Source organism: Mus caroli, chromosome 3 (genome assembly GCF_900094665.2).
Source record: "Mus caroli chromosome 3, CAROLI_EIJ_v1.1, whole genome shotgun sequence".
NCBI lineage: Eukaryota > Metazoa > Chordata > Mammalia > Rodentia > Muridae > Mus > Mus caroli.
This window is the reverse complement of record NC_034572.1, coordinates 29,425,757-29,437,926: the sequence shown is the minus strand read 5'-3', so window position 1 is coordinate 29,437,926 and position 12,170 is coordinate 29,425,757. Positions and strand designations below refer to the sequence as shown.

General features: G+C 43.2%; 1 protein-coding gene across 8 annotated transcripts in view; it reads right to left on the bottom strand.

Moving 5' to 3' along the window:
• Positions 1-12,170, bottom strand: part of LOC115030650 — a 575,682-nt gene that overhangs the window by 170,915 nt on the left and 392,597 nt on the right. Inside the window, exon 1 of one of the 8 annotated variants that reach the window (XR_003836255.1) lies at positions 4,337-4,389. The exons of the other annotated variants lie outside the window; for them this stretch is intronic. The gene's annotated coding sequence lies outside the window, so the exon portion shown is untranslated. Of the gene's footprint in view, positions 1-4,336; positions 4,390-12,170 lie in introns of those variants that run through there. 8 annotated transcript variants of the gene reach the window in all.

Genomic DNA, 12,170 nt, shown 5'->3' with positions numbered 1-12,170 from the left:
TTTTTTTTTTTTTTTTTTTTTTTTTTTTTTTTTTTTTGTCAGCCCACCTATTAAATCTGCCTGGGCGGTGCCCAGACATTTTGGTCTGTCTTTTGCACACTGGACGTGCACGTTTCCCCTCAAACACTGTGTCTTCTTGTGAAGAATTACACGTAGAACCTTTGATTGTGAATAGTTAAGTCATTGACTGGCTTCTCCCGGCCCTGGGAGGACACTATGCATTCTCACAGCCCATCTGGATGGTCTGAATTTGGGAGGTTGTGTTTGACTGTGAGTCATGAAAGTGGACTGCTACTCCCAAGGTGTCACTCAGTCTGCTGGTGCCAGTGGTGGCGACGGTGCTGGAGTGTTTTCCAGAAAGGTCTTCGCTTTTCTTGTCCAATGTGAAGAGCTGATGTGCTTGTCCTGGAGCAAGACAAAGACCTTGCATCCCCTGAAGCATCTCTGTAACCTCATGTGGTGTTTCCACCATGATTTCTTTATTCACAGACTGGCTGAACAGACAGGGTTTCTCTGTGTAACCATGGCTGTCCTGGAACTCACTCTATAGACTAGGCTGGCCTCCAGCTCAGAGATCTCTGCTTCCTAAGTGTTGGGATTAAAACGATGCACTACTACACTCATGCATGCTTCATATCCATTTCTAAAAAGCATTTATTTATTTATTTATTTATTTATTTATTATTTGTGCATGTGGCGGCGGGCGGCATGCTTTAGTGCCAGAGTGTGTGTTTAAGAAAGAGGGCAGTGGAAGTTGGTTCTTTCCTTCCGTCATGTGGATTCTGGGAATTATTCTGGTCATCGGGCTTGTCCTCAGGGGCCTTTACCTGCTGAGCTACCTTGTCAGCCCCAAGATGAACACTTTATAAGCTGTAGGACATGTTTTGGAAAGATGATATGTGTCAACTTACACACATACCAAAAATTAAAAGTCAGAGATGAGGTTTACACTCGGCCTCATCCATTGCCCTTCATGTTTAATATACAAAGGCATCACTGGGCTTCTCGGAGGAGTACGAACACAAGCCAGACACAGGTCCCACCTCATTTCTCACTATTAATATGACTTAAAATATAGTGTTTTTATATACATGTGGTGGAGAAACAGGCATAATGACCGCAAATGCAGCGAACTGTTAACTGACAGCAGGGGTCTTTGTATTATTCTTTTGAATTTTCAGGATGATAGGTACTATCGTAAATGAAAGGAGTTTGAGTGTTTGCTTTGAAAACAAGTAACTCATCTATCTAAGGGCCTAAGGTGATGTCAGGGCCCCTCCGATTGTGGGGATGCCACCTGCATACTTTCGCCTCTGTACTGTTTCTGAAATCACGCTGTGACTTTAGGTGGCTCTTGGCAAATGTGTAAATACACAGTGCTTACTTTTTCTTTGTCAGGCTACGTCTCTTCGAGCTGGGGCACATGTAGTACACATGTGAGGGCACAAGCAGGAGATCGGTCGACCGCTGAGTTCAGACCTCACCTCAGCAGCCGGAAGCTTTGGCCCGGCCTGACCTCTTCACCGAACTCTCACTGAATTGACTTCTCTGGCTCTCAACCATAGGCAAGTTCAAACCTGGGCTTTCTTCTTCCCTTCCTCCTATTGAACTCTTCCCTCTCCTCCTCCCCCTCCCTCTCCTCCTCCTACACCTTCCCCTGCTTCTCCTCCTCCCTTCCTCCCCTTCCTCCTCCTTCACGCCTCCAGCAGAGATGCTTAGGTGCAGTTAGCACGCAGTGCTGGTTGATGCATGAATGCCCAGGTAACTCTAGACTCAGATGCTGTCTTCACCTGCTCTCTTTGACTTGCTTTCTCCCATGAAGGTGACTGCGACCTTCCAGGGCCAAGTTAACCCAGAGCACAAAACGGGATTTGTGTGACACTGTATGAAGTGGCTTTTTGCTCAGAGCTGTTAATAAGCAAACTATGTTTTGGTAATGACACATAGGCAGTGCTTTCCAAAGGACAGCTGACTAAACCCAGGGCAGACTCAGTAGTCCGTTGCATACTCAGACTGTGTCATGAGCCCATATTCTGTATGTATGTTTCTAATGATGTTAGACAAGGAGGTAAGGGGCTACCACAGAGATGAGGGTGCTCCTGCCTCCTGGGAACCTCTGAGATTTGATAACTCTGTTTCCAACTGTCTGGATCACACAATTATCAGCAGTGAACACTATTGCCTGCTGCTGGATCATATACAAATATTCAGATTTTTGTTTTCCTCCCCATTCTGAAGGTTATCTCTCTGGTTGCTCTGAAAATTAACTGACAACCATTTCCCATGATGCTCTAAGGGCTGTCAAGCTGTCTGTCAAGCTGTCGGCTGACCAGTCGTTCCCATGGTTCTTTTAGACTTCCGTATGATAAATTGAAAGGCCCTGTTATCTGTCTGTGGTGAAGGGGAGCTGTCTAGGCTTTGATAAGATATCACTTCTCCCAGGTGAGAGGTGGCTGACAGCATGCCCAAGCCAATCAACACCTCAGAGCAGAGCCGGGGGCAAGAAGCCAGGGCCACAGTTTACAGACGGCACTGGATACTGCTTGCTACTTTTCTTTGTACAGAAGTTTCAGACTCAGTCTTCCGGGTACCAACAGTTATTTCTCCTTTTAGCTTCCAAATAACAACTGCTACTCTTTCACCACGGAGAGGGAACCTTAAAGCTGAAAACAAAGTCTGTAAGTTTGGGTTCACAGCACACAGGCTGTCTGCCTCCTGTCCACCAGACCCTGTTCCCTAAAGTCACATTCATCCACCTTCCAGAAGAGACACATGAAAAGATATATGTTCCTACCAAATGGGCAAATTTTGATATCTAATATAAAATACATTTAATTACTTGTGTCTGGGTCGGCATCATCAATATGACCAGGCTTAGGTTTAGTATATTAGTTTATACTTCAGTGTTGGTTAGGAAATAAGTGAAATTATGACACTTATTTTAAAGCTTTTAAAGCTTTTCGCTCCTTATGTTGGATGTATACAATGTGCATGCGGGCGCATCAGAGGACAAGGCTTGTGGAGTTGTACATCTCCGTTAGCCTTTGAGTGAGTTGCAGGGATTGAACTTGGGCCATTGGGCTTGCATGACAAACACTTTACTTTGTGAGAAAAAAAAAAAGAAAAGAAAAAAAAAGCCCTTGATGTTTTAATAGTTCTGAATTATACTAGTATAGTATAAGTTGAATTTCCATGTGCGATATGAATAAAGGGGAGAGCAGACGCAGTAGACCAGTCAGGGAAGGCTTTGAGGAGAAGGCTCTCTGAGGGACATCTTCCTAGATATGGATGTATTTCAGTTATCAGCTTGCATTTAGAACCAGGACCTGTGGGCTTCCACATTTTGTGGGTAAGAGGCCAAGCTCCCAAAGTGCTGACTCTAGGCAAGAATTCATTTGCCCTTTGGGCTTCATCTCCTGCCTGTGATCCCTTCTTTCCCTTCTGCAACTCTGACACGTGCTGACTGGCTGTCACACAAATGACTGAATGTTCCCTTTGGCAATTACTCAGAGAGACAGACTGTTGTTGTTTCTTATGTTCTTAAGCAGGATAAAAGTACAGCAGCTGCTAACATCACCACCTTGTGTACAAACAGTTTTTTGCACAGTCTCTTGTCATTAGTGCCTAGTGATCTCACAGAGCGAAAGAGAATTCCTATGACAGACAACAGTCAAGCAACTGTGTAATGTGGAGTCTGAAAAAGGCTTGTTTTCCCGTTCATGATAACTAGCTATGCATGTAATACTCCTCAAATAAGCAAGAATAGCCCAGAGCCCTCAAGGACTGAGAATCTGTCAGGCTTGGGGACAATGACTCAGGAGAAAAGATAAAGGGGGTGTGAAATGGCTTAGCTGGCAAGGGCCTAAGTTCGATACCCACTACCCACATGGTGGAAGTAGGGAGTCGACTTCCTCAGATTATCCTCTGGCCTCCATATACTCACTGTGGCATGGGTGACCTACCTGCTACAAATTAATCAATAAAAAATGTAATGACATTTTCTAAGATGAAAGACAAAAAACTTGAGCCCTGCTTGGTGCCAGGCAAGGCCTTGACTCAGAGTCACATTCGCTGAGCCCTTTTGACTTGCAAACTGGCTAATATTGGATGCAATTATTTACACAAAGGCATACTTTTGGTCTCCATCCAGTGAGGGAAACCTCTTGAGTTTCCGAATACCAGATCTCCTACTAGCTTCCGGCATGTCAGAGTTCCCAGGCAAGTGCAGATTCACAGTCGTCCTTGGAGAGCATCTAGGTTGACCACCACATCCCTTTCCACAAGGAAATCCTTTGTCACTTCCTGCCTTTCGGCTAAAATCAAGTGTAAGAAATACCTTCTATTCCACCGAAGGAGGTGGTGGCTTGGGAGGAAGGGATGGAAATATCCAAGCAGGCCTCAAAGGACTCTCAAAAAACTCCAGTTCATTTCTAGGGAAAAAAAATTAATTAATTTTATATTAGATTTTTCATAGGCTTTTTCTTTTGATAACTGAACTCATTAAATTTTATTAGCTCACTGGCCTAGGAAGTCAGGTCAGGATGTAAAAATGCTTCCCTTGGATCTGAGTTGGATCCCAAAGCCCAGGTTTAAAAAGCCAGGCCTAGTGGAGCGCACTTGTAATCTGGGCTAGGGAGGCAGACTCAGGTATATGCCTAGGACTTCCAGGCCATGTAGCCTCGCCTAACCAGGGAGCTCCAGGCCAATTACAAACATGGTTCAAATAAGATGACAGCTCCTGAGGTTGATGTTGGACTCCATACTCAGGTGCACACATGCACGCATGCACGCACACACATATGCGTATTTATATAAATACACAACTAAGCATTTATTAGCTCACATAGCAGCAAAATAACTATTATAAACTGATGGGAAAAAAGGTTTTGATTGCTGTGGTAAAACACAATGAACAAAAGCAACTTGGGAAGGGGGGGGGTACTTTATCTCACTGCTTTCAGGTGAATCTTCATCCCTGGGGAAGTTATGGCAGGAACTGAAGGCAGGAACCTGGAGGCAGGAACTGATGCAGAGGCCATGGAGGACACTGCTTATTGGCTTGTTCCTAATGGCTTGCTTACCATACTTCTCTTATTCACCCAGAATCAACTGCCCAGGGATGGCCCTGCCCACAGTGGGTTAGGCACCCCCACGTCAATCTCTAATTTATAAACCTTCTGGTGGTATTTCCTTAATTGAGAGTCCCTCTTCCCAAATGACTTGAGCTTGTGTCAAGTAGACATAAAACCAGCCAGTACAGTTGGTATCTTGTAGGTCTGGAGTTTTCATATTAAGGATGTTTGACTCTGCTAAAATTTTTGTTTAGGACTTTTAAAAGCTAAGAATAGTAATTCAAACTGTGATTGAATGTATATCTCTGTGTATATTTGTTTCTGTCTCTCCCTGAGAAACTTGGCCCAGTGCATTTGTGACACTGGCTAATGAAGTTTGTTCTACTCTTGATTCCTTATTATGATCTTCTAATATTAGGTTGAAAAAAAAAAAACCCTTATGGATAGCCATACCATCCTGTATGATCTTGGAAGCTAAGGGGATCTGGTCCATCTTGAATGATATTCTGCTTAGGAACATCAGGTAACTGTAGGCTTAAAAAATCTTGCAGAAAAAGTAGAGAGTTCTATTGCATCTTTTTTTAAAAAATCAGTATCTATGCATGGGTTTACTGTTGCTGGTGTTATTCCATCCCGTTTCCTAGATACAAAGAGGAGTTTCATTTTAGAAGAAGAATCTAAATGAACAAGCTGTACCAAATGCTGTGTTCTTTCATGAATCAATCAAATGACCAAAATATTTACACAATAATGTTCCCCATCCGTAGTCTTCCCAGTTCCAGAGTCACGGTTTTCTAACTATGCAAATGTGTCTCTACCTCCTTTCCTACTTTAATGTCGTGTGCAATGGGCTGGAATTAACCAGACCGAATTACATGTATCTGTAGTCTCTTGATTTATGTGGATTTGTGGATGTCGTTAGCCTGACAATTTTTCTGATAAATCAACTAGGAAAATCCCAAAGGCTTGATTTCAGCCATTGTTATGGAAACTTCCAGTCAACCCTGCAATTCTGGCCTCTGACTAGTGACATGTGGTGTATTGAGTGGATGCAGTTTCTTGAGGCAGTTTCTGCTAAGCAGGAATGTAAGGTCTTTTAAAACTTGTGTGTGTGTGTGTGTGTGTGTGTGTGTGTGTGTGTGTGTGTCTGTGTGTGGTATGTGTGCATGCTCTGCTTGAAAGCCACAGAAAGGAGTTGAATCCCCTGGAACTAAAATTACAGGCAGTTGTAAGCCATCTAGTATGTGTGCTGGGAACTGAACTTAGATACCCTACAAGAGTAGTAAATGCTCTTTTTTGTTTGTTTGTTTGTTTTGAGACAGGGTCTCACTATTTAGCTCTGGATGTAACTAGAATTCAGTATGTAGACCAGGCTGGCCTCGAGCTCACAGACATCCACTAGCCTCTGCCTTCCAAGTTCTGAGATTAAAGGCGTGTACCACCTCACCCCGCTAATAACAACCACTCTTAACTGATGAGCCATCTCTCAAGCCCACAAGGTTTCTTTTGTCAATAGCGACCGCAGGGCAATCACCATTGGGACCGGATGGCTCAGGAGACCACAGATCAGCGAGATGACAGAGATGTTGGCCACTGAGCAAAGAAAGAACTCACTGGACTGATTTCTGGTTCAAAGTCAGTTGTCCACCCTCACTCTGTACTGGTAGGAAAGGCCTCTCGCACAGCACCTTAATGACACAGGAAGCAAGGCTGTTCTCCAGGAGGTTGGCCCCATTTAGGTAGAAATCTACTGAAGATGTTTGGTATCTGTCTACTGGAGAGCTGGCCTAGTGGCTTGCTCTCAAACAGGAAGAACTCGATTCTTACTCCTGTGCTTTAAACTATGGACTACACATCCGCCTGCTATGACAAGAAGTTAGCATCCTTACATGGACATGTGAGGAACCTGTGGTACAATGGATTGCAAAGAGTACCAAGGACAGTTTCTCATGGCATTCAAACTTCAAGCTTCTCTCTAGGAGCACTTTACTTGATGCTAAGCAATTGTTTCAAGCATTTGATGTTGCAAACGTCTTGAAAATTTTACAAGGAGAAAACCATCTTGCCAAGTCTACAAGATGCCTGGTGGACATGGACTGATGCTGTTTGCATCTACTCAAGCCATGTGATGTGTATGGGCAGGTTGAAGAAAGCTATAGTGTCAGTGTGAGCAGAACTGGTCTCCTTTGGCTCAGGTGCTCCTCTATCCCGTGCTGCACTAGACATGAAAGGTACTACTGAAATGTTTTAATAACAATAACTTTTGAAGGGCTGGAGAGACGGCTTGGTGGTGAAGACTACCAGCTACTCTTCCTGAGAATCTGGGTTTAATTTCTAGCACCAAACTCTGTGTATATTTGTTTCTGTCTCTCCCTGAGAAACTTGGCCCAGTGCATTTGTGACACTGGCTAATGAAGTTCCAGAGAATCCAGTGCTTTCTCAGGCAGTGTGTGCACATGGTACACGGACATAAATGCAGACAAAATACAAGTAAAGGAATAAATAAAAAATAACTTTAGAGATTATATACCTAGACTAAATTGGCATGTATTTTTACCGCCCTCCTTTTTCAGAGACAGTGTCTCACGTAGCCCAGGTTGGCCTCAAAGTCAGTATGTATAGCAAAGTGTGTCCTTGAGTTATTGATCTTTCTGCCTCTACTTCCCAACTGCTGGGATGACTTTGCTGCAGGGCTCCATCTTATGCTGAGCTGGGGATCAAAACCAGGCTTCATGCATGCTACAAAAGCACTCCCCCAAATGAGCTGTGTCTCCAGTCCTCAGATTAAACTTAATTTATACGCAAGGATTGACAAGCGCTATTTAATGGAAATCGCTTAGCAATTTCTTACTTCTCTCTAAATATTCAGACAGTATAACATTTCTACAGGACAAACTCCACAGCCTATGTTCTCCTCGGCGAATGCCCAGGTTCTCTTGTCTCTGCTTGAGACGTTAGCAAATGGCCATTTAAATGAAGGTGAAGTTACCACTTATAAGGGGTATTGCATATCAACATTATTTCTAAAACTCAAAATCATAGCCATGAAGCTTTCTATACAAGCAACTTTGAGACCTGGAAGGGGGCATCTAATTCTTTTGGCTGCATCAAAATCAGGGAAACTTTCTTCCCCTCTGCAGGTCTCCTGTTTAAAATTTCCTTTATTATCACACCAGCCATCGTCATATCTTCCTGCAGCTTGAATTACCCTCTTTTTCTCAGACTGGTAAGGCAGTGAAAAGATGTTTGTTCTGCTAATTAACTTTATTACCCTGATAACTCCCTGCAGCCTTTGAGGAAAACAATTACCGGTAGCACCCCCCTCCCTATTTTTTTGCCAGTAGGGGTAAAAAAAAAAAAACAGAAAAAAAAAAAAAGGACAAAAAAGACTATTAATTAGAACGGAGGCCCAGGTCCCTGCCACGTTCGTTCCCAGGCCCTCGAGCAGGATAGCATTACATTGTCAGTAGTAATTTAGCTCTCATCTGTCTGCACTAATTATTGTCACATTCATCAAATTCATCAACAAAAGTGCTCTCAGAAGGATTGCATATTTGCTGTTAATACAGCATAAACTGGTGTTACCCATCACCACATTTGTGATTGTGAGAGGGACACAACTTATTCATCCCTAATTAGAGCAAGCTGGGTAATTAATTATGCATTCCGCCTTATTACTTCTGAGTTCCCAGATATTGTTTGTCTAAAAAGGGGGAGAAAGCAGGAGAGAGAAGCCTGAAAAAATGCAAAAAAAAAAAACCCAGGAAAAAAAAAGGGGGGAAAGGGTGATGTGTTTTGTCACATGTGGTATGCCATAATTCCCACCTGACAAAATAGCTGATTCAGTGGAAAATTGCGAGTTGTCAGCAGTAGAATAAACTGCTGCAATCTCTGATTAGCGATCAGCACCTGTGACAGGTGCTGTACGGGACTGTAAACTTGGTTTGATTAACAGTCACTGGACGAATAAATATTAGTGACAGTCATCGGAGAGCAAGTTTGCTTGTTTTCTTCCTCGTTAACAAATCGCACACGTTAAAGTTATTGATATTTCTGTCTGAGACACAGTATTTTTTTTTTTTTAATCTGCCAACACTGTCAGGGAGTTCTAATGGATTGTGTGTGTTTGTGGGTTTTTTTTTCCTGTTTTCTTATTTTATTTCAGAGCTAACATTGTATTTTGACAGGATGACCTGTAGGGGTTTAAACCCATGGGGTGTGGGAGAGAAAAAACAAACAAACAAAAAACAACAACCCAACTAAACAGAAACAAGAACAATAAGGAAACAACTGACACTTGGCTTAATTGATGTTCACCTGCTAGCAATGTGTGTGTGTGTGTAGATATACATGTGTGTGCCTATACTCATTACATCCACTTACACAAATATACAATAATTACAAAGAAAGTTCACTTAAAAAAAAAAAAGAACCACAGGTTAAACTAATGTAGACAGTATGGTAACCACCTAGTTTTAATGTTTAAGTTTATTCTGGAAACATCAGAGTGAGAGTCCAGAGTTGAAAGGACCATTCTCTTGAGCTAGGCATACAAAGTTTTCGCCACCTGGTGTGTTTTCTGGGAGTTGTTCAGGATAGGCAGGAGGGGGCTAACCTGCTTCAGTGACTATTGACCAAGAACCAAGCTGTGCAAGTTGGCAAGTAGAGGGTGAGTGATGGAAGGAACACATTTTGTCTTAAAATGTGTGTCTGTGTGTGTGATATCAGGGTCTCATGTAGCCCAGGCTTGCCTTAAATTCACTATGTAGCCGGGATGACCTTGGCTTCCTGTTCCTCAGGTCTGTAACTTCCAGGTGCTGGGGTTAGATGCATGTGCCACTTGGCTCAGTTTATGTGCTGTGGGCATGGGGCCTAGATCTCTGTGTCTGGTGATTAACTGAGCTCTGCCCCAGGTCTTTCTGTTTAGATTGTAGTAATAGCAGAGGACACTGCCTTCACTGTGGTAGCTTTGCATGTTTGTGATATGTCTAGAGGGCTTTGCATGTTTGTGATATGTCTAGAGAAGTTAAGATTGGGATCCTAAAGAACTCCATGTGAGCCGGAAGCCCTTCTTAATCGGCCAGAGCTTTTGCTTTCTTCTGAGTGAGTGGGGACATTGCCAACATACACCATGTGGAAATGAGACAGTGGGCACCTTGATGGTACCTGCCACAGGCAGTGCCAAGTAACAACTTAGTCATGCAGCCATTGTACACAATATTCAGGTTGCCTCAAGTTTCTGTTTCACATAGGCAGTTACCAACCACTTGCCCTTTTTCTTCCTCAGAGTACAACCAGAGACAAAAATTAAAGCAACATTATGTTCATTTATCCCTGAATGAAAAAAAAAATCAAGATGAGAGACCTCACAGTAATGACACCCCAAGGAGCCACTGGGAGGCTTCTGGGGGTACAAGGTTGAGATGTGGGGTGCAGTAGAAGCTAGAGAGAACCTCCTGACCTTCCATTAATCTCCTGAAGAAAAGTTCTGGGAAGTTCTGGGTGATAGTCAAGATTTGCTGAGAGAAATGTTTAGTGCCTTCATATATATGGGTGGAATTGAGCTAACTACCAAATGACAGCAACAAAGCACAGCGGAAGAAAGGCAAGCTCATCCTGCCTGTTTAGCATGTATTTAGTATGTTTACATACATGTTAACCACCCAAGGAACTAAAGTGACCATCCTGTTAAAAGCCTAGTGCCCCATAGTTTTCATGCCAGTGTTAAAGAAACTGCCAAGTTTGATGTCGGGGCCTGCAACCTAGCAACTTGGTAGACTGAGGCAGGAAGATTACAACAATGCCAGCCTGAGCAAGGTCTCTTAGTGAGACTTTGTCTAAAAATAAAAGGAGATAGATAGATGATAAGTAGATAGAGAGATAGATGTAGGTAGCTAAATGGGTGGATAGATGAATGGATGCAAGGATGGATGGATGGATGGCTGGATGGATGGATGGACAGATGAATGAAGGATAGAGATAGCAGTTCAGTCTCAGTAGCACACGTACAGCAAGTAGTAAAGCTAGCATTCCCTGAGGTTTAGGAAATGTGTGTGTGATGACTAGTCTTATGTCAACTTGACACACAACTAGAGTTATTTGAAAGGAAGGAACACAAGTTAAGAAAATGCCTCTGTAAGATCCGGCTGTAAGGTACCTTCTTAATTAGTTATTGTGGGAGAGGGTCCAGACCATTGTGGGTGGTGCCATTGTGGGCTGGTGGCCCTGAGTTCTATAAGAAAGCAGGCTGAGCAAGCCATGGGAAGCAAGTCAGTAAAAAGCATCCCTCCATGGCCTCTGCATCGACTCTTGTCTTCAGGGTCCTTCCCTGTTTTGAGATCCTGCCCTAACTTCCTTCAATGGTGAAAAGTACTATGAAAGTGTAAGCTGAATAATCCCTTTCCTTCCTCACTTGCTTTTCAGTCATGATGTTTCATCACAGCAATAGCAATAAACTCCTAACCAGGACAATATGCCTGCTGGCTCATCTTCAAATCATAACATACAGCAAGCATATAGGCATATATGGCATGTAAATATTTCAGAGCTGACTGGTGTCTGGTTTCTTTCTGTGTTACCTGTGGCTGCTGAGTTGTTATAGCAAAAACCATAAGTTCAACAAACTCAAAAGTATTTACTGTTTGATCCTTTTCAGAAAATGTTCATCGCTACTAAAGAGAAGTGTTGTTCAAAGTTTGGGACCACCCGGGTCAGGCATACAAGTCCCATAGGGTCTTCTCAACACACTTTCAGACTCAGTATGTTATTCTGTATTCCTTACAGACTGCCCAGGGACCACTGTGGTGGAACAGAGGCCTGGACCACCACTCTCACCATTGAGACTTGGATTGCCCGGTCAAGGGCAGGTCTTTCAGAAATGGATGCACTTCAGCTAAGCCTATAAGGCTGGCAGGAGGCTGGAGTGTATGCTTCCTGCCCATGTGGCACTGGGATGCTGTAGGTGAGCAGGTTATTTCTAAGAACGAGAAGGAAAGGAGCTCATTGGCTATTCAAACTGCTCAAAGATGTTAAGGTGATAAAGATGTGCCACCTTATTTCACTGGCAGTCAACTGCAATGTTTTTTTTTTCAATTTTTT